Source organism: Melanerpes formicivorus, unplaced genomic scaffold (genome assembly GCF_026170545.1).
Source record: "Melanerpes formicivorus ecotype bairdi unplaced genomic scaffold, bMelFor1.0.p_v2 SCAF_27, whole genome shotgun sequence".
In the NCBI taxonomy this organism is placed as follows: Eukaryota; Metazoa; Chordata; class Aves; order Piciformes; family Picidae; genus Melanerpes; species Melanerpes formicivorus.
Window position 1 is genome coordinate 1290423 of NW_027142379.1, and position 21792 is coordinate 1312214.

The following is a 21792-nucleotide window of genomic DNA, read 5'->3' on the forward strand; positions in this document are numbered from 1 at the left end:
TTTCTAAACAGCCCCTTCCTTGCCAGCCAGATGGTCTGGGAGGCATGCAAGGGCTCACCATGCACTGGGAAGTGCCGTCTGTGAATATGCTGCTAACAAAATTCCTCAGCTTCTGCTGGCAACACCCACATATAAGCTTCAAAGCACACTCTGCAGTACTCTTTGCAAGGGTTGTCCTACCAATTGTTTCTTTAAATCACTGAAAAGCCATTATGATTTTGTGGACCTTTTGTTGTCAAATGCAACAGGCTGTGAGATCCATCAGAGGAGTGTAGGTGGAGAGCAGTGGTTACCTCCACTTATTCCACATAATACCTCTTGGAGATGGTAGTGCAAAGTTATTTAGAAGATCCTTCAGAAAGGCTGGCTAAAGAAAAAGAGCTTTATCTTATAAAAACAGCAGTGCTTCCTAATTATCTGTTAGAATTAAAGTTATGCTTCTGAATATTTTTGCCAGCTGAAAAAAATCTGACTGCTTTTGCCTTTAGAGACTTTTCACTAGTGGCTCGTGTAACCATCACCTTTTTCTGCTGTCCTTGCTGATGCTCCTTTCTCCCCCCTGGGATTTTACTGACATTGAAATGTTGTGGAGAAACAAAGTCTCACCTGAGGCTGATTTACTGAACGGGAATTGGGGAATATTTCAGCTACATAGTATCCAACTACAACTTTGCACTTGACTACTGTGACTTGCATTTTAAGCATGAACTATACTGATAGATGGGATATAAGTGTGTTGCAGCTAATCAAGAAAACAGATCAACTTTTTTTCCTCTCCTGAAGCTTACTGTGGGTTCACTAGCTGTGAAGGAGGCACCAGAGTGTGTGGATGAGACACCATTGCTTAAAACTGGTTTTAGGCTTTGAAAGAGCCCAGGTTCCTTCTTCAGAGTTGATCCTTTCAGTAGGCTGAAATGCATCCACCCCTTCAGTCCAGGGGATGAGCCTAAGATTCATTGTGTAGCTGAGACACTACTGCATGGAAAATACAGGGTAAAACTTTTGCAATACTGGGTCTTTTTTTAAGCAGTTATTTGGACCTGATAAAATCTATCCTAAAATCAGCATTAATGACTTGTGGACTAGTTCTGAATACCAAACAAACATATCAGACCTGATGCAGTGCTTACTAAACAGCTCATGTATTTGGTAAGTGTAAAATTCATGCAAGTTTGTACCATACAGATTTATGTCTCACTAGGATGTGTTGTGGGGAAACAGATATAATGATGTGAAAGCTGAAATTAGAGTGATTTGTTTCAGGCAATTTAGTTTATTCCATCTGACGTGTTATCAGGTCACTGAAACATGGTTAGAAGCTTCCCCTTGGAAACATGTCATGTCTTGTCTGTCTGAATGATCCTCTACAGTGCATTGTCATCCTTTGCTGTGATGCTGTGCTTGCTAGCAGAGACTCTGCTGCTGAAGAACACAAAAATTCTTTGATTTCTATGTGAATAAAAATCCAGTTTTCAGAGGTCACCTCAGTTAACCAGACATTGTTCTGTGGGTTGCATCATCACCGTCTCAAGCCACCTACCATATTGGTTCTTGAAGGAGACATGCACTTTTTCCCTCTTTTTTCTCCCCAATTTTGTCTCTTACATTATATTTGTGTGTGTTGAACCATACACACAAGTCTAAGCTTTCCCTGAAGAGATTGTAGAGTTCATTGAGATAAATACAAACAGCATACTAAGGTCAGGGATTCTCAAGAGTGGAGCAAAGTCCACTAGGAATTCAGTGTGTCACTCTTCTCTGGTCATTTTGCCTTGTCTCTGTGATTTGTGGCATTTTTATTTAGATAAATTCATTGTCCTGGTAGTGAGAAGAATTGGAAGTGGAGGACAAGAGTGCTTGTATTAATTTTTATTTTGTTTTATTTTTACAGTGAGCAAAGGAAGTTTTAGAGCTATCAGAAGGACCTTGTGTGTCTGCACTTGTGTGTGTGTGTGTGTGTGTTAAAAGCTAACTTGCATCTCCTGAGGTCTGTGAAATGCTGCTGTGTGCAAACACAAGACATGATGTCCCTGCCTTAGAGCAGGGAGGTTGGACGAGGTCATCTTTGAAAGTCCCTTCCAACCTAGGCCATCCTGTGTAAAGTCATCATTTTAGCTGCACTCCTCCTTTCCTTCCATTTGCCTTGCTGTAGTTTAATACTTATTTTTGTGCTCTGATTAAAACTGGTACAAAATGCTTGTCTTTAAACCCTGCCTAAATACACAGAGATTTTAAAGTCATGTTCTGATTTTCTAAGGACCAGGCATCTATATCTGAAAAGCTCAGCATAGCATTGGGAGGTGTTTAAAAAGAGACTGGATGGGGTGCTTGGTGCCATGGTTTAGTTGATTAGATGGTTTAGTTGGATGATAAGTTGGACTTGATGATCTCAAAGGTCTTTTCCCACCTGGTCTGGTTCGGTTCGGTTCTGTTCTGTTCTGTTCTGTTCTGTTCTGTTCTGTTCTGTTCTATTCTGTTCTGTTCTATTCTGTTCTGTTCTATTCTATTCTATTCTATTCTATTCTATTCTATTCTATTCTATTCTATTCTATTCTATTCTATTCTATTCTATTCTATTCTATTCTATTCTATTCTATTCTATTCCACATTGAACAGCACTTTTGTTGGCAGCTTCAGGGGACATGGAAGTTTAAATGGGCATAATGAACAAATTGCCCTTTGACTTCAGACTGTTCCTTCCAAACAAGAATGAAATGGTGTATGGTGAGTCTGATTCCACACCCCCACCTTGTATTTCTTTGTAGGTATGTAGGGGTTAATATTCTTCATGGCTAGTTTAATCCATTGTGATCTGTGTTACAAAATGTAAGGGAAAGCATTTTTATCATAACCAAAATGAGCATGGAGAAGTCACAGTTGTTTTCTTTTTGATCTTCAAAATGGGAGAAATTCCAGACTCTCTATGAAGACTTAAGTGTTTCACTCTCTCTATTGATTTTCACATGGAGTGCTTTCAGATGCTGGGGCAATTAGCAGCTAAGCTAAACACAGCCAAAGAGGCTGCTTCAGAAATTGAAGCTAATGGGCTGTAAAGGCATACAGGATAATTCAAGTGGCCAGCACCAGCTTTGGACCTAGACTGCCACCAGGAGAAGTGGGAGGCTGGATATGTTGGCCAAGGGCTGAACAATGTGCTGTGAAAGAGTATTTGCTGGTTTAAGATGTTGTGTAGCCATGCTTGAAAGTAGCTTTCAGTTCAGGAGCTGGGAAGGAAATGAGTGTGGAGAGCATCTCTTGCCTGAGGCAGTCACTGTTTAAGAAGCAGATTGTATATGGCCCTTCTGTGTCTTCTCTCCAGCTTCTAGTAGGCAATGCTACATCTTTTGCCCAGTATATTAACTGTTGGCTGGGAATGAAAGCAAATTACCTGAAACTTAAGTGCAGAATATTGTTGCCTCTGCTTTTCTCCAACCATGTTGCTGTTTCTGGCACAGGTAGAGGTTGAAGATGGGGCCAAGGTCTATGGCTTTGTCAGGGTTTCAAACACTGCCTGAGATTTGGAGGTGTCCAAGTCATCCTTCTCAGGTTGTGCCTACCTTTAAGTGTATTTGCCTGCAGCAGAAATATCGCTCTTCAGTCTTCCAAGTGTCACTTAAAATTGCACATTTAGTCTCCTGTCAGTTGGAGGGCTTCATGCATGTTCCCTTCTCTCTGAAGATCAGTGTTTTGTTGGCTGTATTTCAAGAGTCAATGCAACATCAGTTGGAAGTGAGGCTTGTGTTTGTGTTGGTTATAAGTGTTAATGGTAGAAAGGTTTCCACAGACACGTATGAGGGTGAACTAGGTCAGTCCCATCACTTCCAGCTGTAATGGATAGGGTAGGCTTTTTCCTTCATAAACTATCAGTGGCATGTAGTTAATATCTCTGGGTTTATAAATCATTGCCTTCCCTAGACTACTTTACAATGGCATGAAATAATCATCAAAAATGTTAATACCCCAGATCTTTTCATCTGTGAAAAGTGGGCAAGCTGAGGTAACAAAATATTGTCCCCAGTATTTGCCTTGGGTTAGGAATGCATAGCTTTTAATAATCTGTTATGTGAGCAGCCTGTATACTCCCTCACAAACCCCATTCTCCAGATTTAATTGGGTAGGAGGAAGAAGGCAAAGGGCTGACTTATATTGCATGTTTCAAAGTGATCACAAACCTTCTCTGTCGTGTTTGCCACCACCCCTGGTTGTAATATGGTCCAGAAGCTGCACCACTGCAGAGGGAGGAATGCAAAGGTAGAGGCAGCAATTTTTATTTCCTTTGTGCACTCTGATTTTAGCTAAAGAAGCTGCTGAAGGCTGAGCTGCCTCACTGTCTGCTCTTGTTTTGCTCAGAATGTAACGTCACAGCAATTTGTCTCGTTAATTTGTAGCCATGAGAACAAATGATGATCTGCTGTACCAACAATTATATTAACTAAGAAAGCCATAGAAATGCTAGGGAGGAAGCTGTGTATTCAAAATCTCAGAGCTCTGCAATTAGTATTTCTTCCTAACATTCTTACTTAAAAAAACCCCAGCTAACACCACAAACCAAGGAAGTGTGTGTATACATGTGTGTGTATACACACAGGTGAGTGGGCATGGAGTGTGTTAAGTGTGTGTTAAATAAAACAGAGCTCATATTCATGATTTGAGGTTAATGAATCTCTACCAATTCTCAGGGGGGAGTCAGCTGATGCAGTTGAGTTAAAGGCTCAAAGCACTTGGATAAATCCTGAACAGCAGTAGGTAATAGACATTATCTGCTACATCATGGCTCTTTTCTTTAGCTTTTAGACATGAGCACCCATTTTTTAGGTGGGTACTGGCCAAAGAGTCTGCTTATTACTTGTTATAGGAGAGATTTTTTTTAAGTAGTGGAATAGTGGAAGTAGTTTAATAATGGAAGTAAAAGCCCCACAACTAATCCCTTTTGAGGGATGCAAACATAAGTTGATGGTTATGGATCTGCTGAGAACCTGCTGCTGCACCTTCTGGAAAGAGAAACCACTTGTGGGTGAGATGAGGTGATGGGCAGTGGGAGGAATTGCTGGGGTCCACATTTAGTAACAATTCAAGGAAAGCAGTTAATGGCTTTTGGATGGAGCCATCAGTCATCTAAACCTGTAAAAGGAGTAGCAGCTGGAAAACTTAAGGAACTGGAAAAATACTGAAACAGAAATCTGATGTAGGATCTTCTATAAATAATGTTCAGGGTTGGACACTTGTCTTAAACAGAGTAACAGAAACTGCCTAAGGAAGGGCAGTACCATGCAGGAGAGCATGGATGGTGTTTTCAGAGGAGAAGGAAGAACTGATTCTCCCATTTAGGAGAAGGTTGATGAGAGAGTTTGGGACAGTTTTATTTATGTCTCCCTGTTAGAGAGTTAACTGGGAGCTATTTGCTCCCTATCTTCTCATAACTCTACAAGAGGAGTTTGGCTGGCTGACATTTACAGCTTCTGACGTGACCACTCTAATTTGTCTTCATTCCTTTTTCTGTTTTGTTAAGTCAAGTTGCAACTGTGACTATACAGTTAATTGCTGAACCGTTCCTTGCCTTATTCTTCAGATAATCTGAAAGCATGCAATGACACAAACTTTGCCTGGGCACTCAGCTCCTAACCATGGCTGTCATCCATAAAAGCTGCATTTCAAGATCAGACCTGAGGGGCTTTGTTTCTCAGCATTTTCTCCTTGATGATAGCCATGGCCTGGTTCTTGGGGAAGAGCAAGAACAGGGCAAGAATATCTGATACTTCCTCTGAATAATATCTCAGCCTCCAGCTGTTTTCAGCTTAGGGGATTTCCGGAGCTGGATATTGTCTCTGTGTATTTAATAACCCTCTTTCACAAACTTGTCCCTCCTTGAGCTGAGGTAAACCCCTTCCATCTTGCTTAATGAAGGGAAATTCCTGCCACCTCCACTGTTCCAGATGCTGGGGTGGGACACATGAAGCCTGCTGTCCAAGAATGTAGGATATGTGCTTAAATTCAGAGAGAGGGGTTACAAGGAAAATAGTGATGCTAAAGGGATATGGGTAGTTAGTGCTGCAGTGGCAGTATTGTGCTGAATACAGGCATATGATCAAGAATGAATCCAAAACAATAACAGAAAACTACCACCTACCAAAGACACAAATCCTTAATCAAATGACTAGGCATTTGAGTCTTTGCAGTAGCTGTTTGTCTTGTCAGTGCTGTTGCTCTCCTAAGTATGGCTTTATTTATGAAATATTAGTTTTCAAAGGGAAGCCATCAGGAAATGAATAACTTTGTAGTCACAGCTGGGTTTAAAAAATGAAGATGAAATAGCAAGCTCTCACCGAGGCTCACATCCATTTTGTGTGCTGAATGATGCAGGAGCTCTGTGAAAAAGTCTCTTGATTCTGAAGGACAAGAAATTAATGTACTCTGTTTCATTGGTTTTGGCATTACATGTTTCTCCTGTCTTCCACTTCAAATATTGACAATATTTTGTGAGCTTCCTGATTTGAAAATAACTTTGTTCAAGTGAAGGAACTTCAGAAGATGCATCAAAGATGAGGGACAGAGCTTCAACCCAATTCTCTTTGGGTAGATCCCTGGCAAGACAGGACTCCTTAGCAGGGCAGCACAGCTTTCTTCCATCCAGGAGTGCTGGGACACTTCCACCTGGTCTGTGAGCCTGTAGCACTGGGGGGATGAGACAGGAACTGTGCCCCAGTTTGGGCTGTAGGGAGTATTTGGTTGCCTCTCTAAGTGTATAGATAACTCATTCTTCTTGCTTTCTGCCCTGGCCTTCACACTTCACCTCTGTGTTCTTCCCTCCCTCTTCAAACCCCATATGCAAGGTCTGTCCTTCCCCTTGATGGCAGGAGTATTCAGGCTCTCTCCTGCCAGTGCCCTGAAAAGCATTTGCCAGCTATGTGCCCTGCTTGCCATGTGGAGTGCCAGCACAAGCACAATTCAATAGTCAGGAGCTGAAGGGGCCAGATGCTGCTGAATGCCTGCTGAATCTTGCAGAAAGCTTTCAGTCACCTTTAAAGTTCTGTTCAAAGAAGTTGCAAAGTTCTCCTGGAAAACCAGTGATAAAAATCACTATACACAGGCCACACACTGTAACAGTCAATGTAAGCTGTGTTTTTAGAGGCTTGTGGCTTGTTCAGTTTTGGATGACTTTTCATGGGGATGACAGCAAGCTTATCCATGACATGGGAGCCAAGTGCTCCAAAGCCTGAGGTTTTCAGCAAAATAGTGGTAAGAGTATTCTTGACCTAATCTGCTCTGCACACAATTTCTTTTCTATATGGCTAAACTGTCAGCCTGAGATAGGCTCCAAGCACAAACCAATTGGAGTTTGGTATAATCATAAGTAGCTTACCCTTACACTGTAAAATGATTGATGATTGCCAAGTTTTATTTTTGAGTGTGACATGGCACGTTAAGTAGATTTTAACTTGCTGAGGAGAGAATGGATACAGAGAATTAAGACAAATAATGTTTAGGAGCTACTAATTCTTTTTCTTTCTTCAAAGGAAATGTCTTTCTCATTCTTTCTCATTCTCTTTGATTAGTTTGTGCTGTTTAATCTACTTTAGAGTTACCTCCTACCAAAGAACAAGGTGTCTCTTACCCATCATTTCCCTTAGACTGGACTCCTGTATGAAGGCAATTATAGCACCTAACAACTGCAGTTAATGCTCAGACTGCATCCAAGGGGAAGCAAAGTTATTTATATGGGACTGATAAAGGGCAGTGCTCTGGAATGAAGGTTAAATGGGAATGATCATCTCCTGCCAGCCTGCTGGAGAGCTGGGCTGGGTAATGTTGTCACTGAGCCAGACGACATGCCAGGGCAAGAAATAGCTCCAGAACAATTTTCTTTATCTGGTAACCAGTCAGGCAGCTCAAGCTGTGGTGGTAGTGAAGCAAAGTTATTTAAAACCACTGATAATTAAGAGATTAAGGAAGTGTTGGTTGCTGTGCTGTGTAGCTTAGCCTTTAATTATTTAATAATAATATAAAAAGAATATCCAATATTTGGTGAATAGTTTTGTTTCCTGGTTTATAATTTTAGGTTCTTCATCTTGCTCAGTAATAATTTATTAATATTTATGCAAAGCAGAGTGTTTTGTTCTGTGTCTACTGCAAGGAGAAGCTGAGGGAGCTGGGATTGTTTAGCCTGGAGATGAGGAGGCTCAGGGGAGACCTTATTGCTGTCTACAACTACCTGAAGGGAGGCTGTAGCCAGGAGGGGGTTGGTCTCTTCTCCCAGGCAAGCAGCACCAGAACAAGAGGACACAGTCTCAAGCTGTGCCAGGGGAAGTTTAGGCTGGAGGTGAGGGGAAAGTTCTTCACAGAGAGAGTTGTTAGCTGTTGGAATGTGCTGCCCAGGGAGGTGGTGGAGTCACCGTCCCTGGAGGTGTTCAAGAGGGGACTGGATGTGGCACTTGGTGCCATGGTTTAGTAGTCATGAGGTGTTGAGTGACAGGTTGAACTTGATGATCTTTGAGGTCTTTTCCAACCTTAGTGATTCCATGAGTCTGTGATTATTTGTTTTTAATCTCAGTGGATGGAGTGCATGCTATTTGGAAGAGCTTTTTAGCTATATGATGAGAACATGGTCTTGAAATTGGTTATTGAAATGAATGCTCTCATGTGAATAACATCATAAATTCCTGGTGGATACAAACTTGATTTTTATTTTTTTTCCCCCTTTTTTTCTGAGGCTGTCCTCAGCATGCCTCCCTGGATGGACATTTCACAGTATTTCACAGTATCACTTAGGTTGGAAAGGACCTCGAGGATCATCGAGTCCAACCTATCAACACAGACCCCACATGCACTTCTGGATGTCTGTTCTTGGGTTGGCCTTTGAGCAAGCTGCAATTGTAGATGCTAAAAGATACTTCTTCAATATTTTAGCAGAGCCTGTACACTTGTGAATACCTGTCACAGCTTTTCTCTGTGTTTACTTGCTTGTTCTGCATGGCTTATTGTGCCATTTGACTCTGCATCAATATTAAAGTGCTGTTTTAAAGATTGCATTCACCAATTCACCACTAAACACCAATGTGCTTAGATATTTAGTAGCTTGAAATCTCAACTGAGGGTTTTGTTCTCTTTGCCACTTTGGTAACTTCCTAACATTGTATTTGATCTGGAGGGCTGTGTTTAATATTTTGACTCTTTCAATTGGGTTTGTTTTCATGGGTTTTAAAAATCTGATGATTTATAGTGACATAAATTCTGTGTCTAGCACAGGTATGACCCTTGGCATCGTTTTGTGCTGGGTGAGCAGTGAGCAGAGCCTGGGGATGTATTTATAGCTTGGTATTCACCCAGATCTCCACCTGGCAGTGCTGCTGTGCTGATGCAGACCATTAGAGCTGTTGCCAGAAACGTTTGCTTAGAACCTTATAGTCACTGTGCGGGCAGGAGGGAAGACGCTGCTCCTGCCTGCTGTGTATCAGTGTCCAGCCTCAGGTGGCAGATGGCAAGGATGGAGACCTGCCAGTCCCCAGCTGTGGTCCCTGCTGAGTAAGCCAGGGAGAATTTCACTCACACTTTGCTTCTCAGTTCCCCTCTGCTGTTGAGGTGGGAGGTTCAGCTGCTGCCCCTTTTTATTCAGGCTGCTTTCACATCCCCTTCTCTTTCCTGAAGATACTGTCTGGATGGTGTGTGGTAACTGTGGTGGGTGTGCATGGGGAAATAAATGTATCTCAGATATGCTGTGCTTGGGTTTCAGCTCCTGGTGCTTAGACCTATGCAACTGGTCCCATGAGGTTTTAATTGTGTGTGGTTTCTTGTGGAAGGCTTGGGACACCTAAAATCCCAAAGGGCTAGAGCTGGCACTGAGCCATGGCAGCATGCAGGCAGGTGCCAGTGGGCAGCGTTCTGTTCAACTGCCATGGTTAGCACAGAACCACAGAATGGTGGGGGCTGGAAGGGACCTCTGAAGATCATCTAGTCTAACCCTCCTGCTAAAGCAGGGTCACCTTGAGTAGATCACCCAGCAACACATCCAGGTGGGCTTGGAATGCCTCCCGACTCCACAACCTCTCTGGGTAGCTTGTCCCAGGGCTCTGCTACCCTCAAAGTGAATTATGTTTTTCCTTGTGTTTACGTGGAACCGCCGGTGTTCCAGTTTGTGTCCACTGCCCCTTCTCCTGTCACTGGACACCCCCGGGAAGAGCCTGACTCCATCCTTCTGACACTCACCCCTTAGATACTGGGAAGCTTCATTTTGAGAGGTTTGAAATCAGCAAACCCATGCAGAGCCTTCAAACAAGGATCTTGAAGTGTTTCGAACCTTTCAGTGTTTAGAAAGCCGTATCTTTGCCCGCACTAGAACATCTCACATCTTGCATCTTTGAAAGGCTGCGTCAGATACAAGCGATTTATTCCTCGCTCCGCTGTTTCAGTCTGTGTCAGATCCGGGAGGGGGAAGTGGGCTGCCCTCACAGTGTCATCGCTTTTCGGGCAGTGCTCTGGTTGCTGCGTGTGCCTTTGGCCGAAAGAGGGAGGCCTTGCCTGCCTTCCCTCCTTCCCTTCCTCCGAGTTGCGCTCACCTCTGGACCGCTCTGCGGACGCCGGCAGGGTCGCTCCCGGGGTCCGTCGCCCCCTCCCGTCCGTCCGGCTTCGCTGTGCCTCGCCAAGGGGCCGCCCGCCCACCCTGCAGGCGACGTCCTCCCGCCCTTCCAAAGAGTAATTAATAATCGTGTTGATTATTGCTGAGTTCAGCCTTTGGTTAAAGGCAGCAAATCAGGACACGTTTCTCATGAAAACGGGAATTTGAGATAATCCTTACGGATTTGAGGAGACTCTCTAAGAAGCACTAAGAAACGATAGTTTTGGGTACTGATGGGCTGATGTTTATAAGCTTGACAATAAGCTGCAGATGAGCTGGATTTCGGTGGTTGCCTGGTTAAGGGTTAAACGTTAATCCAAACCGTGGAGAGGATAAAATGTTTTCCACCTGCTTTCAGCACTCAAGAGGTGGCTCTTTGGAAACCAAGAGGAATGTTATTCCTTAAAATGTAATAACACTTTTCAAGCCTAGCTTTAAGATAGGTGCTTGAAATTTGGCTTTTCAGCTGGAGGTGCAGAGGCTTATCATTCTTCTGTTGACAAGCTGCACAAAACCCTGTTTTAAATTTCCCCCAGTAGATGCAGGGAGCCACGTAGGCAGCACGCTAAAGTGATTAGGAAAGTCTTGTCCTTTTGCCAGCTCCCCAGCAAGAAAGGTACCCTTGTTAGGTTTACCCAAGAGTACTGTAAGAAATCAGTGTAGTGCATGAGTCATGCATGTGTGAGTTTGGTGCTGAATAAAATGTCTACAGGTTCTGAGCTGCTGCTCTATTGCCACCTTCTGCTCATCCCTCTTTGCACCACGCGCTTGCGATGCGCTAGGGAACTTGCCTTGGAGCTGACGTTTGATTGCACAGCCTTTTAAAGAAGCAATGCCAAGAGGAAATGTCAGTTCCTCTTCTGAATGCAAAGCCCTATTCAAATAAGACAAGGAAAATGTCTTCCCCTGGAAAATGAAGGATAATTTTCTGAACTTTGCAAAGGAAGCTGTAAGCCATTTCTCTGGCACGGAGCAGCTCAGGCTGACTTCGATTAGCTTAAAAGCTCACAAATCGCAAACCGAAGCGGATGATATTTGTGTACTGCGCTGTGAATCGCAGAGTTTATGAAGCTAATTGAAACCTTTGAATGTTTAAATAGGAAATAGGAGCAATTGTAGAAAAATTATTGACTTCTTAAAGTGTATTGATTTGTTCCAAAGGTTGCTACTTGGTGGTTTCTGGAAAGCATGGCTCTGAATGTTTATCCTGTGAGCATTTATCGCTTATTATGTGGCCCAAACACTGACTTTAGCTCTTTCTGCTCCATTAGGAACTCTGCTGAGGCAGAGAGAAGTAGCAGATACTAATAGTTCTTGTACCTTGGGATACTACTAGTTAGCATCTGTCCTTTAAAAAATGCTGGAAATAATGTGTGATTTAAAGTATAACTGAGAGGCCTATTAATCTTCCATTGAAAGTCACAATAGAGAGGGAACTGAGGAAACTTGATGGTGTTCCTAACAGGTACTCCTAGCTAGGAGAATTAGATTCTTGAAACTAGATGGATTCTGAGATCCATGAGGAAGCAGGTGTATCATTATATATCAGGTTCTTCTTGCCTTCCTGGCATTGCTTCCTTAGTAGCTACACCAGTAGTAAATTCCTGTGTCTGAACCTGCTCAACACCTGCAGCTTTGAAAGGATGAAGAATGTGAAGTCAGAGTTAGAGGAGAAATAAATCTTGCCAGCTAACAATAAGTGGACTATGGAGGTCAGCAGGTTCCCAACTGCATCGTATCTTACCCATATTTATGAACAGAGAGAAATTCTCTCTTGAAACTCAGAGAGGCAAATGGGATACATCTTGATATAGCATAATGACCGTGATGTTAGAGGCTAGCCAAGAGATTTGCCTTGTCTGTTACACTATGGTAGAAATGGCTTTGGCTGCTGAAGCCAGCTGGATCCTGAGCTCAGGCACTTGAGCAACTTCTGCTGCTTTATTTTCATTAGTGGTTCACTAGGCAACAACCTTGTAAGCTGACACTTTACTGGTAGATTTTGTTTTGAAAACCATTTCTCAGCACTTAAGAATTGTGAATTACATTGAAGTGGTCACAAAATGTAAAACACCGAGGGAATCACAAAGAGGTATTTCAGTTTCTGTCAGGATCTGGATTTTAGCCACATGAAGTTTGGAGGAGTTTACTGGTTTTTGTGGGGGTTTAGTGTGGCATCACTAAATATCTTTAAAAATCAGGTCTCACTAGCAGGTATTTTTCAGGACATTATTTCAGAGTGTAATGAAATCTTGACATTTAGTCAAGCTTTGACATTTGCTGTTAGAGCAGATTAAACCTTCCTTCGTGAAGGTGCATTTCAATAGACCGGAAAATGGCACTCAGAGGTCACCTTCACTTGTGATGCAAGTCTGCTTTTTAGGTGACAAAACGACATCAGGATTGAACTTGGTCTCTCTCTGTGGAGCTGCTGGATGTGCCAAATATTTTCATGGCCTGAAACTCCAAACCAGCCTTTTAGTTTTTGGTTTTTAGTCTAAACCTAAGTTCTAACTGAGTCAATTCAATGAAGCAGAAACAGTAATTTAATTATTGTGTGACTGAATGTTCCCATCAAAGCTATGGAGAAAGTTCTTCAATGCAGGTCATATTTCATGTCCTTTGTGTCCAGGTTAGCTCAGCCTCTACTGTGTGTACAGAGGCAGCACATTAATGCAACTTCAACCACAACAGCGCGCTCTGTTCATCCATACAGTTTCCTGGATTTATCTTGCATGTAGCTGGCTTCTGTCTGGGTGTGAAGAAGCTCAAGTATGTTATCTCTTGAAGCATATGAAACAGCAGAGCAATGTCTGCTTCCCTTCAGTGCATCAAACCCAAGAGTTTTCCTAATTGTTATCCACTTCACTCATTGCAGTGATTTCTCTGGGCATGTTGTCTTCAATGGTGTGCCTGCAAGCGCAATGTTCATGTCAAATTGTGTCATCAGAGTTGTCAGGAAACTGTACAAGACCTCCTGCTTTTGATTGTCTGCTTGGGCATTTCTGTAGGTCATTTCCAAGTGAGCCTGGAAAGCTTCCCTCACCATCATCTAGGCAGAAAAATGAAGATTTCAAGTTACAGAATCTTTTAGCACCAGACAGCTATATTAAAGTGAACTTCCACAGACTGTTTCTGGATTATATTTTGGGTTAGGAAGCAGAGGAGGTAGGAGAAGCATTGATGGGCTTTTGATGCTCTCTGTCTTTCTAAGGACCTGAGTGTGAGCTGATGTATAGAAATGTTGTGTCTAACTTCTCTGTCCTGGTGTATAGGACTTCCTTTTATATTGTGTTTGTAGAGAGAAGCGTAAACAGGCTCTGCTGCCTCACCCCCATAGGGAACAGAGGGAGCTAAGTGCATCTGATGAGGCTGTTTTCATTCCCTCTCTATCATGGAGAGGCTGGATCCCAGATGCATTTTTGTGCATAGAAAATCAAAAGGTCGGAGGAGGGCATGCTCTGTTTTTGCCAAAGAAGTGCTTGTGATCTGCAAAACAAGATGGTTCTCTGCTCTTAGGGTGAACTCCAGTGAGGAGCTGTGCTGTTTGGAAGTAGACATCTGTTTCAAGTCCTGGTAGCAACACTCTGGATCAGCTGCTCGAGTTTTCAGAGAAGGCAGAGCTAAAGTAGAGTGAAATTTCACCATTTGCTCAGGTTTTATTTTAGTAAGCACTGAGATAATGTTTTCCTTCGATGGAAATACTGGAGTACATTCTTGCTGCTGATAAGAAGTGATGCAAGAAATGTTTAAAGGGCTCCTTGTGTCTGATGCAGGGAGCTCTGCCAGCAGATGGATTTGAAGTGCTGCTTTTTTCCTCTCATCTGTGCACTGGGATGCTCCTCAAGTTGTTGCCAGGTCAGAAGATAAATGGCCATGAATGCTTCAGCTCCATCATTGAACCTCCCTGTGTGGTTAACTCTTCACAGGTGCATGGAGGAACAGGCTCGCTTCAGTGCAGCCTGTTGGCAAAGGGAGCTGTAACACATGGGTAGCTGCCTGTGATTTATGACTGGAATTAGGAAAAAACAGAGGAAGGAAGGAAAAATGGTGGGAATGGGATGGGAAGAGCAAGGGCAAGACAGGAGGAAGAGGAAAAAAGAGTTGGGGGAAGACAGCAAAATGTCAGTCTAGGGTTTTCTATGTGAAATATAGTGAAAGATTGACCAAGGTTTGTCCTGCTACCAAGCATCACATGAAGGGAATTGAAGAGGAAGTGGGTATAGGTCCTTGAGCTAACTGTATTACCTCATCCTTACATGGGAACTAACAGTCTAGTTCATCTGAAACTACTGAAGGTCTGTTTGCATTTGTTAGAATATTTTTGAAGCTTTATCATTGTAATAAAATTTTCCTTCTTGAGAGTGGGTCATTGCCTCCCAGTAAATCCTATCCTATCTCTTCAGCACAACAATAAGTGGTACCTTCCAATCTAATATCCACCTTTGAGAGGTGTGCACAATGGATAATGAAGGAAACAAGGTCAATGGGAAAGTAAGCACAGCAAACACAGCTGTCATCAGCTGTTAGAGTGCAAACCTATTCCCTTAGAAAAAGCACTCCTTTTGTCCTCCTGTGTGAGAAAGGGTTGACAAAATGGCTTGCTGTTCTCACAGATGTGACTCCTGGATTGATTGGCAGGGTTGAAAATGCTCTTCTGGGCAGTTACATCCATTAGGAGGTCCTGTGTGTAATGGTGCTGTGTTGTGAGTTCTCCCAGTTGTTGCAGTGTCCCAGTGGTCGTTCCACACCTGTACACATGACAGATTTTCCGAAGATCCAGGTACAGCAGGTCTTGCATCTGTTTGACGTGAGTCCATGTTTGCTGTTGTACACATCTAGTGTCTCTTCAGCCAGCTGGGTGGGATTTTCCAGTAGAGCTTTTTGAGCCCTTGATGCTTTCCCGAGTTGTGCTGCAGCTGTCAAAAGCAGAGGTAATGAGTCTGCAGCTAACTGAGGATCTGCTGACAGCCAGGCAAGAAAGGAGCTGCATAATGTCATTATCCTTTCTACTTGTAGAGAGCAAATGCTTTATAACCTCCCCTCTTCGTTGATACTAATGCCTCTGGAATCCCTTTGTTAGATTAAACCCCAGCCAGTGGAGGGATACCCCTTTGAAGCTCTGGTAGCTCACTTCTGAGGCTGGCATAGAGCTATACATCATTTCAGGGGTCATAATCCCAATGTATCTCTGCTTTTCAGTTTCCATTTAGTTCTAGTCTTTAATTGAAAAGGAAACATTTTATCCCTAATCATTTGACTGATGCTGTTTGTTACTGTGTCCAAACCAAACACAATTCTTTCATAGCAGTCCCAGCTTTTCTGAATTACAAAAATGTTGAACTTCTCATTCCAGAAAATTAAATTTTAATGATTTTGGAATTGTTTCTTACATTGTAACTTCAGATGTGTAAGCCAAGAACATTGTTTTCTGGGAAGCTGCTGGCTCTCTGCAATGGCACTCCAATTATCACAAGGATAGTGCAACTAGTATGGAGTCAGGCCCCACTTCAGTGAGGTTAGCAGCAACATTCCAGTGAACTTTGATAGTTTGTGTGGATTGTGGAGGTTTGGTTTTTGTCTTTGTGTGTGTGATTGTTTGTTTGTTTGAAGCTCTTCCCACTGCATCTTTGTGCAATGTAGCCTATTCTACAAGTGCCAGTATGATATCATAGATTGGCTCAGGTTAGAAGGGATCTTAAAGATCATTTACTCCAACCTCCCTGCCATGGGCAGGGATGCTTCTCAACTAGACTTGGCTGCTCAAGGCCTCATCCAGCCTGGCTTTGAACACCTCCAGCAAGGAGACATCCACAACATCCCTGGGCAGCCTATTCCAGAGTCTCATACACTAAAATCTACAAATACAAGCCAAACAATTTACATTTAATTTCTTGCCATGGTGGGCAGAGAGTGTGACATCACTGTACTCAAAGGGCTGTTCTTACTGCCAGGCAATTGCTAAGTTGAGTACAGTGCCATCCTAGTGAGGTGAACATGGTCGCTGTTCCCAGAGGGATTGTTTAGTTGCAGCCACCCAAACCTCTAACAGCCTACGTGCCTGAAGAGTGGGCTGGGAGAGGGCAGGGGCCAGTTGGCACTGTGACCATTGGATTGCTGGTGGAGCTCCTGCTGGCATTAAAAATGCAGGAGCAAATCCTTCCTCACACCCTGGTAAGGTGAGGGAGGAGCTTTTGTTGCGCTCCATGGGCAGCAGTGGGGACTGGTGTTGAGCTGAGCCAGAGCAGTGTGACCTTCCTTCTCTGGGCTGGACTTGGCTGGTGTAACCACGTGCTGTCCTCTGCTAAGGACGAGTCCTCCAGGAGCTGGTGCAGCTCCCTGCCTCTGCAACCAGTAGCTAACACCCTGTGTGCCGTGAGGAGCAGCTCTGTTGTAGGAAGTAAGGCCATTCAGGAACATGGAATTTTTCCTTTGCTGTTGTGCTTATGAATAGGCAGTGTTGTCGGACTGAATGGAAACCTTTATGGATTTACTGAATTGGAGATACTGGAGGCTTACAGAAGCATCTTATATATGTGAACTTGTAATTAAAATTAAATTTTAATCAAATATATTAACAAACCACATCTTCATTATTTCTTTGTAGAGATTAAGTTATTAGACTTTATGAATGTCTGAGTGAACCATGTGATCAGGAGCTAGCTTGCTTTGTTCTCTTTATTGAAGTAAATTTCCTCTAATAAAGATTTGATTTTTTTCCCCCCTTTCCTCCTCCACACCCCCTGCAGTGTCTCAAGTGCTTCTGGGTAAGGAAAGATCTGCTTATTGGGGTTATTCAAGGGCAACAAAGGGATAATTTTTTATCATTTCTGGTTGGGAGCAGGAGATGGCTTAGCAATTTTTCAAGAGGAGCCCTGTGTGCATGTAAACCCTGACCTTTAATGATGCTGTCAGCCATTTGATGGGAGGATGAATCTACTCCTGATATTTTGCACTATTAAGGGTCCTGGCACATTTTACAAATAGTGCCTTGGTTCTGTTCTCTGCTGCCTGCCAGCCAGTACCTGCAGCTAGCAGGTAGCAAAGGAAGGACAAGGAGATATCTCTGTGTCAGATGAGAATATTAGGCAGAGACATAAGAGCTTTGTCGTGTGGAAATGGTTTCCTCACCACAGTAATGCCAGTCTTTTTCTCTCTTTCTCTTGGGATTTTTATTCAAGGTGCTGAAATTCATTGGTCCCACTCATGTTGTATCAGGCTGTATGTAAGTCTCTGAAAATGATTTGAAGTTCTGACCATTAGAATGGTGTGGGGTTCCCCCTCCCCCCCCCCCCCCCCCCTTTTTTTCTTCTCCTTTTTTCCTTAAAGCATGAAATGGTTGGAGGTGGAAGGGACCTGCAGAGGTCAGCTAATCCAACCCTCCTGCAGTGAGCAGGGAAAATGAGGCTGTGGAAAATAATCAAAGGTATAGTACATCCCAAATGCATGAGGATATCTCAGTTGTGTTCACTATGTGCCAGGAAGAAAAACAGATGTGCCTTTTTGTTTTCCCCTCCCCCTGTGGCAGCTGAGCTGAAGTCAGTGCTGACGTTCTTGTTTACAGCAGCTCATCCTAGAAACAGGCTATTCAGAAGATTTCTTGTTTTCTTCAGAGTCTACCATTTGAAGTCTTAATTGTCACATTCTCCTAATTTTCTGGTCTTGAGATAATGCAATTTCATGCTGACACTGGGTGTTGGGGAGTCTGACCCTAAGATGCTACTGAAGTCGTATGCTGTAATTACTGGTCAGCAAATGGTAGGTGACGTAGTGACTGCCCAGAAGAGGTGGATCACTTCTTTTAAAGAGGAGTTCTTTTTGCTGTTTTTTTTTTTCTTCTTTTTCCCCTTTTTCCACTTGGGGGATTGCAGGGTTTTTTTTATGAGCTTTAGATTTGTGTTTTTCAATCCCACTCAGTTTGAATGCAAGATGCCTGCTGTGGGAGGAGGTGATGGGAAGAGACAATGGCATCTGCCTTCGTTGCTAATTTTATCCTCTAGCTATCTCTCCTCTCAGGATGCACTGAGCAGACAGAAAAGCTTGTAGACGAACAGGGAGCAAATCACTTCCCCCAAGTAAACTAATTACATGCCAGACAGAAATGATTCTGCCAGAATGACTGATCTTCCTTCTAAATCATTCCAGGAGGTGGGGGGGGTGTTAAAATTATTATTATATTTTTTTATTACCAGCTTCCAAAAGGGAGTAGGTGTCTGGTAGGTAGTAGCAATGTTCATGTAGGCTATGACTGAATCAAAGCAATCCAACAGGCCTGAACCAGTGCCAAAGCCATTCTGAACGCATCTCACAAGACACTGAAGCTCTTTATTACTAGGGGTTCCATGCTTTTTTGCTACTTGTTCCACATACAAAGTAATTCCTAAAGAAAATTTACATTCTGGGGCAAGTGGATAAACCAGGGAATTGGTGCTAGGACTCAGCAGAGTCTCTTACCTCAGTTTCCAAGCGCTCTCTGTAATTAGAGCTGAGGAAGACAATTTTCAGTGACAATTTGCTTGATGAATTACCCTTCTTTCTTGATTGCAGATTGTCTGCAAACAGATTGCAATTCTAACAAACTCGTTTGCTGTTTATGATAAATTTGTGCATACTTTTTTTTTCCCTCCCCTGAAAATTGCTGTTGGTAGTAAGACTGACTTTGTGGTCCTGAGAGAATGCTGAGAGCAAAGTTTCCCCATAAAACATCCGTGATAATCCAATAGAGAATGTGGGAACACAGTTGGAGCAAAATCATACAGAAGTTGCTGGGATGTTTGCATATCATTTTTCTCATTATTTGCTCAGCTGTAACAGTGAGGGAAAATTGACACCATCTGATGGCTCTTCAGTAGTCGGTGTAAAAAGAGGCTGAGGGCTCTGGGGAGTTCCTGACAGACATTTCCACATCTCTTGGATCACCTCCCCACTTTCTATTAATTGACAACCTGCTGGCTGCAGAGAGACCAAGCAGTGTGTGGCTCTGGGGTCTGAACAGTGTTTTGGTGCAGGATTTGGCTCTTTTCAGGAGGGAAAGGGGAGTCACTTGGGGAAATGCTGCTGGAACAGCACAGAAAAGTTTATGATGCCACTTTTCCTACAGTGCCTGCTATTATGTTTCTGAAAATCACAGAATTGTAGAATGTTCTGGTCTGCACCAATTATTGGCATGATAGCTTTCACTCTTGGCCATTTCTCTACACACACACTGTAATTTTATTTTGCTTCCTAGCTATTTTCTAGCCCCAACTGAAACACTGTCTTCTCTGTTGGGTTTGTTTGGCAGGGCTGGGGGAGAAAATACCTGTGATTAGGGTAAATGGAACAGCCACAAAGGTTTCTATCTGGTAGGACAGCAGACAGAAGTGCTACCAACTTCCTAGCTAGCTTTGACTTGGCTGAGACATTAAAGAAGGTACAGAACAGGTCATTCATTTCTTTTCTGATCTTCCTGCTAAGGTGGCTGACAAAGACTCTGTTTGTAGTCATATTTCTTATGGCTGGGAGTCATTGTAAAGGGATCACAAGCTTGTCACAGAATAATGACTCTCTCTCTGCATTGCTGAAGGAGCTTTGATCCAGCCATCCTTGTGTGGGTGATCCTCTAGCCAGTTACCAATTTATTGAGCTGTTGTGCCTCTTACTGAAAAGTTGTATTCACATATGATATGGATTGAGTTGGATCTGTCCAAAGGTACACTAGGAAACATTTCATTTTACTCACTTCATTCACAGTTTGGGTTGCCACAACAGACAACATCAAGTGTAGGCTGGAAAGAGGCCAAGAGGACCCATCTGCTAAAAGAGAGGTGTTGTTCTAATTACAGCCTCAGAGGCAGTGCCTGGGCATAATGACATACCTTTCCTCCTATGAATATTTCCATGAACTTTGCCTGTCTCAGGAGATTCCCTCAGTGCTCAGCTAAATTGGGTCATTTGTGTGTATATAAAGGAAAAGGACAAAAGAGGAGTGTGTGTGTTCCCCTATTACCCTAAACCTGATTTTTCTCACCAATTAAGTTGTGAAAGGATCCAGCACCAACTTGTGGGCAAACAAGCTGCTGAAGGTCAGTGTGTTTCCTGCTTGTCTGCAGGTTTGGATTTTAATGCTCTGCAAACTGGACCTGAGAAAGGAAGCTTTGTGCTTTGGTTGCTGTTTGAAAGGGTTCAGTAACTGTATAAGGAATCAAAAGTGTATTAAAACATTCTCCCTGCAGTGACTGCTACTGTGTCCATCCACCTGATTATTACTTTTCTGATGTGTCCAGCGCAGTGTGATCTCTTTGTCAGTCTCCATTTTTGATTTCTAGCTTCAAGCAGTTTTGTAGTTAAAAAAGCCATGCATGTGAGCAGTGGGGTCTTCCTGCATGTAGGAAAACTAGTCCAAATGGAGGTATTGATTTGGAATAAATAATATGCTTACCTACATCCAGGTCACCTCCAAAGAAATTCATAGCAATTCTTGGTTTCTCCAGGACAACACAAATATCTGTGAAGGTGCATGGTTGCATGCAATCAATGAAAAAACAACCAAAAAGCAAACCCCACCCGATGTAACCTTGCACTTCTACCCTCTGTGACCTCCGTTTGTCGTAATCCTGACTGCCCCGATTCCCAGTGCTCATAAATATTCCACTACAGCTGTGGCACAAAAGAAATTCCCTTGTACCATTTCATATAAAGGCCAAGTTTCTTATTAATTTTGTATAACTAGTCTTTCTCCTGATGATGAAAGTGAAATGCAGGAACTCCTAAGCGTTGTTCAGGCGTTGTTGGTTTCCTTGCTTTGTAAACAGAGCTAATAGGTGGCTTAACTCCAATATTGCCTCCGTGAGTATTATTAACAGCAGTTCTCTTTTTACTGCTTTGCATTTTCACTTGCAGCTGATCATTCAGGGATCCATCAGGACTCAACCTGAAGTTTAAAAGTCATAATTACAAAAAAGAGAGGGGATAGAGCCACAGCTGTAGCAAAGCAATTTCTAATCTTCATGTGCTGATGGGTCAGATCCTTTAGATACGGCATCAAACCAGCTAAGCCGCCCTTGCAGCCTGTGTCCTCTTGACGCTTGCTGTGTTTCATGGCTCTTTTGTCTTGCAAGATTACTTTATGAAAAATGTTTTGACAGCTTTCTGTTTTCTCACTCTTCCTGTGGAGAGCAATTATACCATTAGAGTACGAATAA

General features: G+C 42.9%; 1 protein-coding gene across 3 annotated transcripts in view; it reads left to right on the forward strand.

Moving 5' to 3' along the window:
* ANK2 (ankyrin 2) overlaps nucleotides 1–21792 on the forward strand; it is a 296641-nt gene that overhangs the window by 44795 nt on the left and 230054 nt on the right. The window lies entirely within an intron of this gene.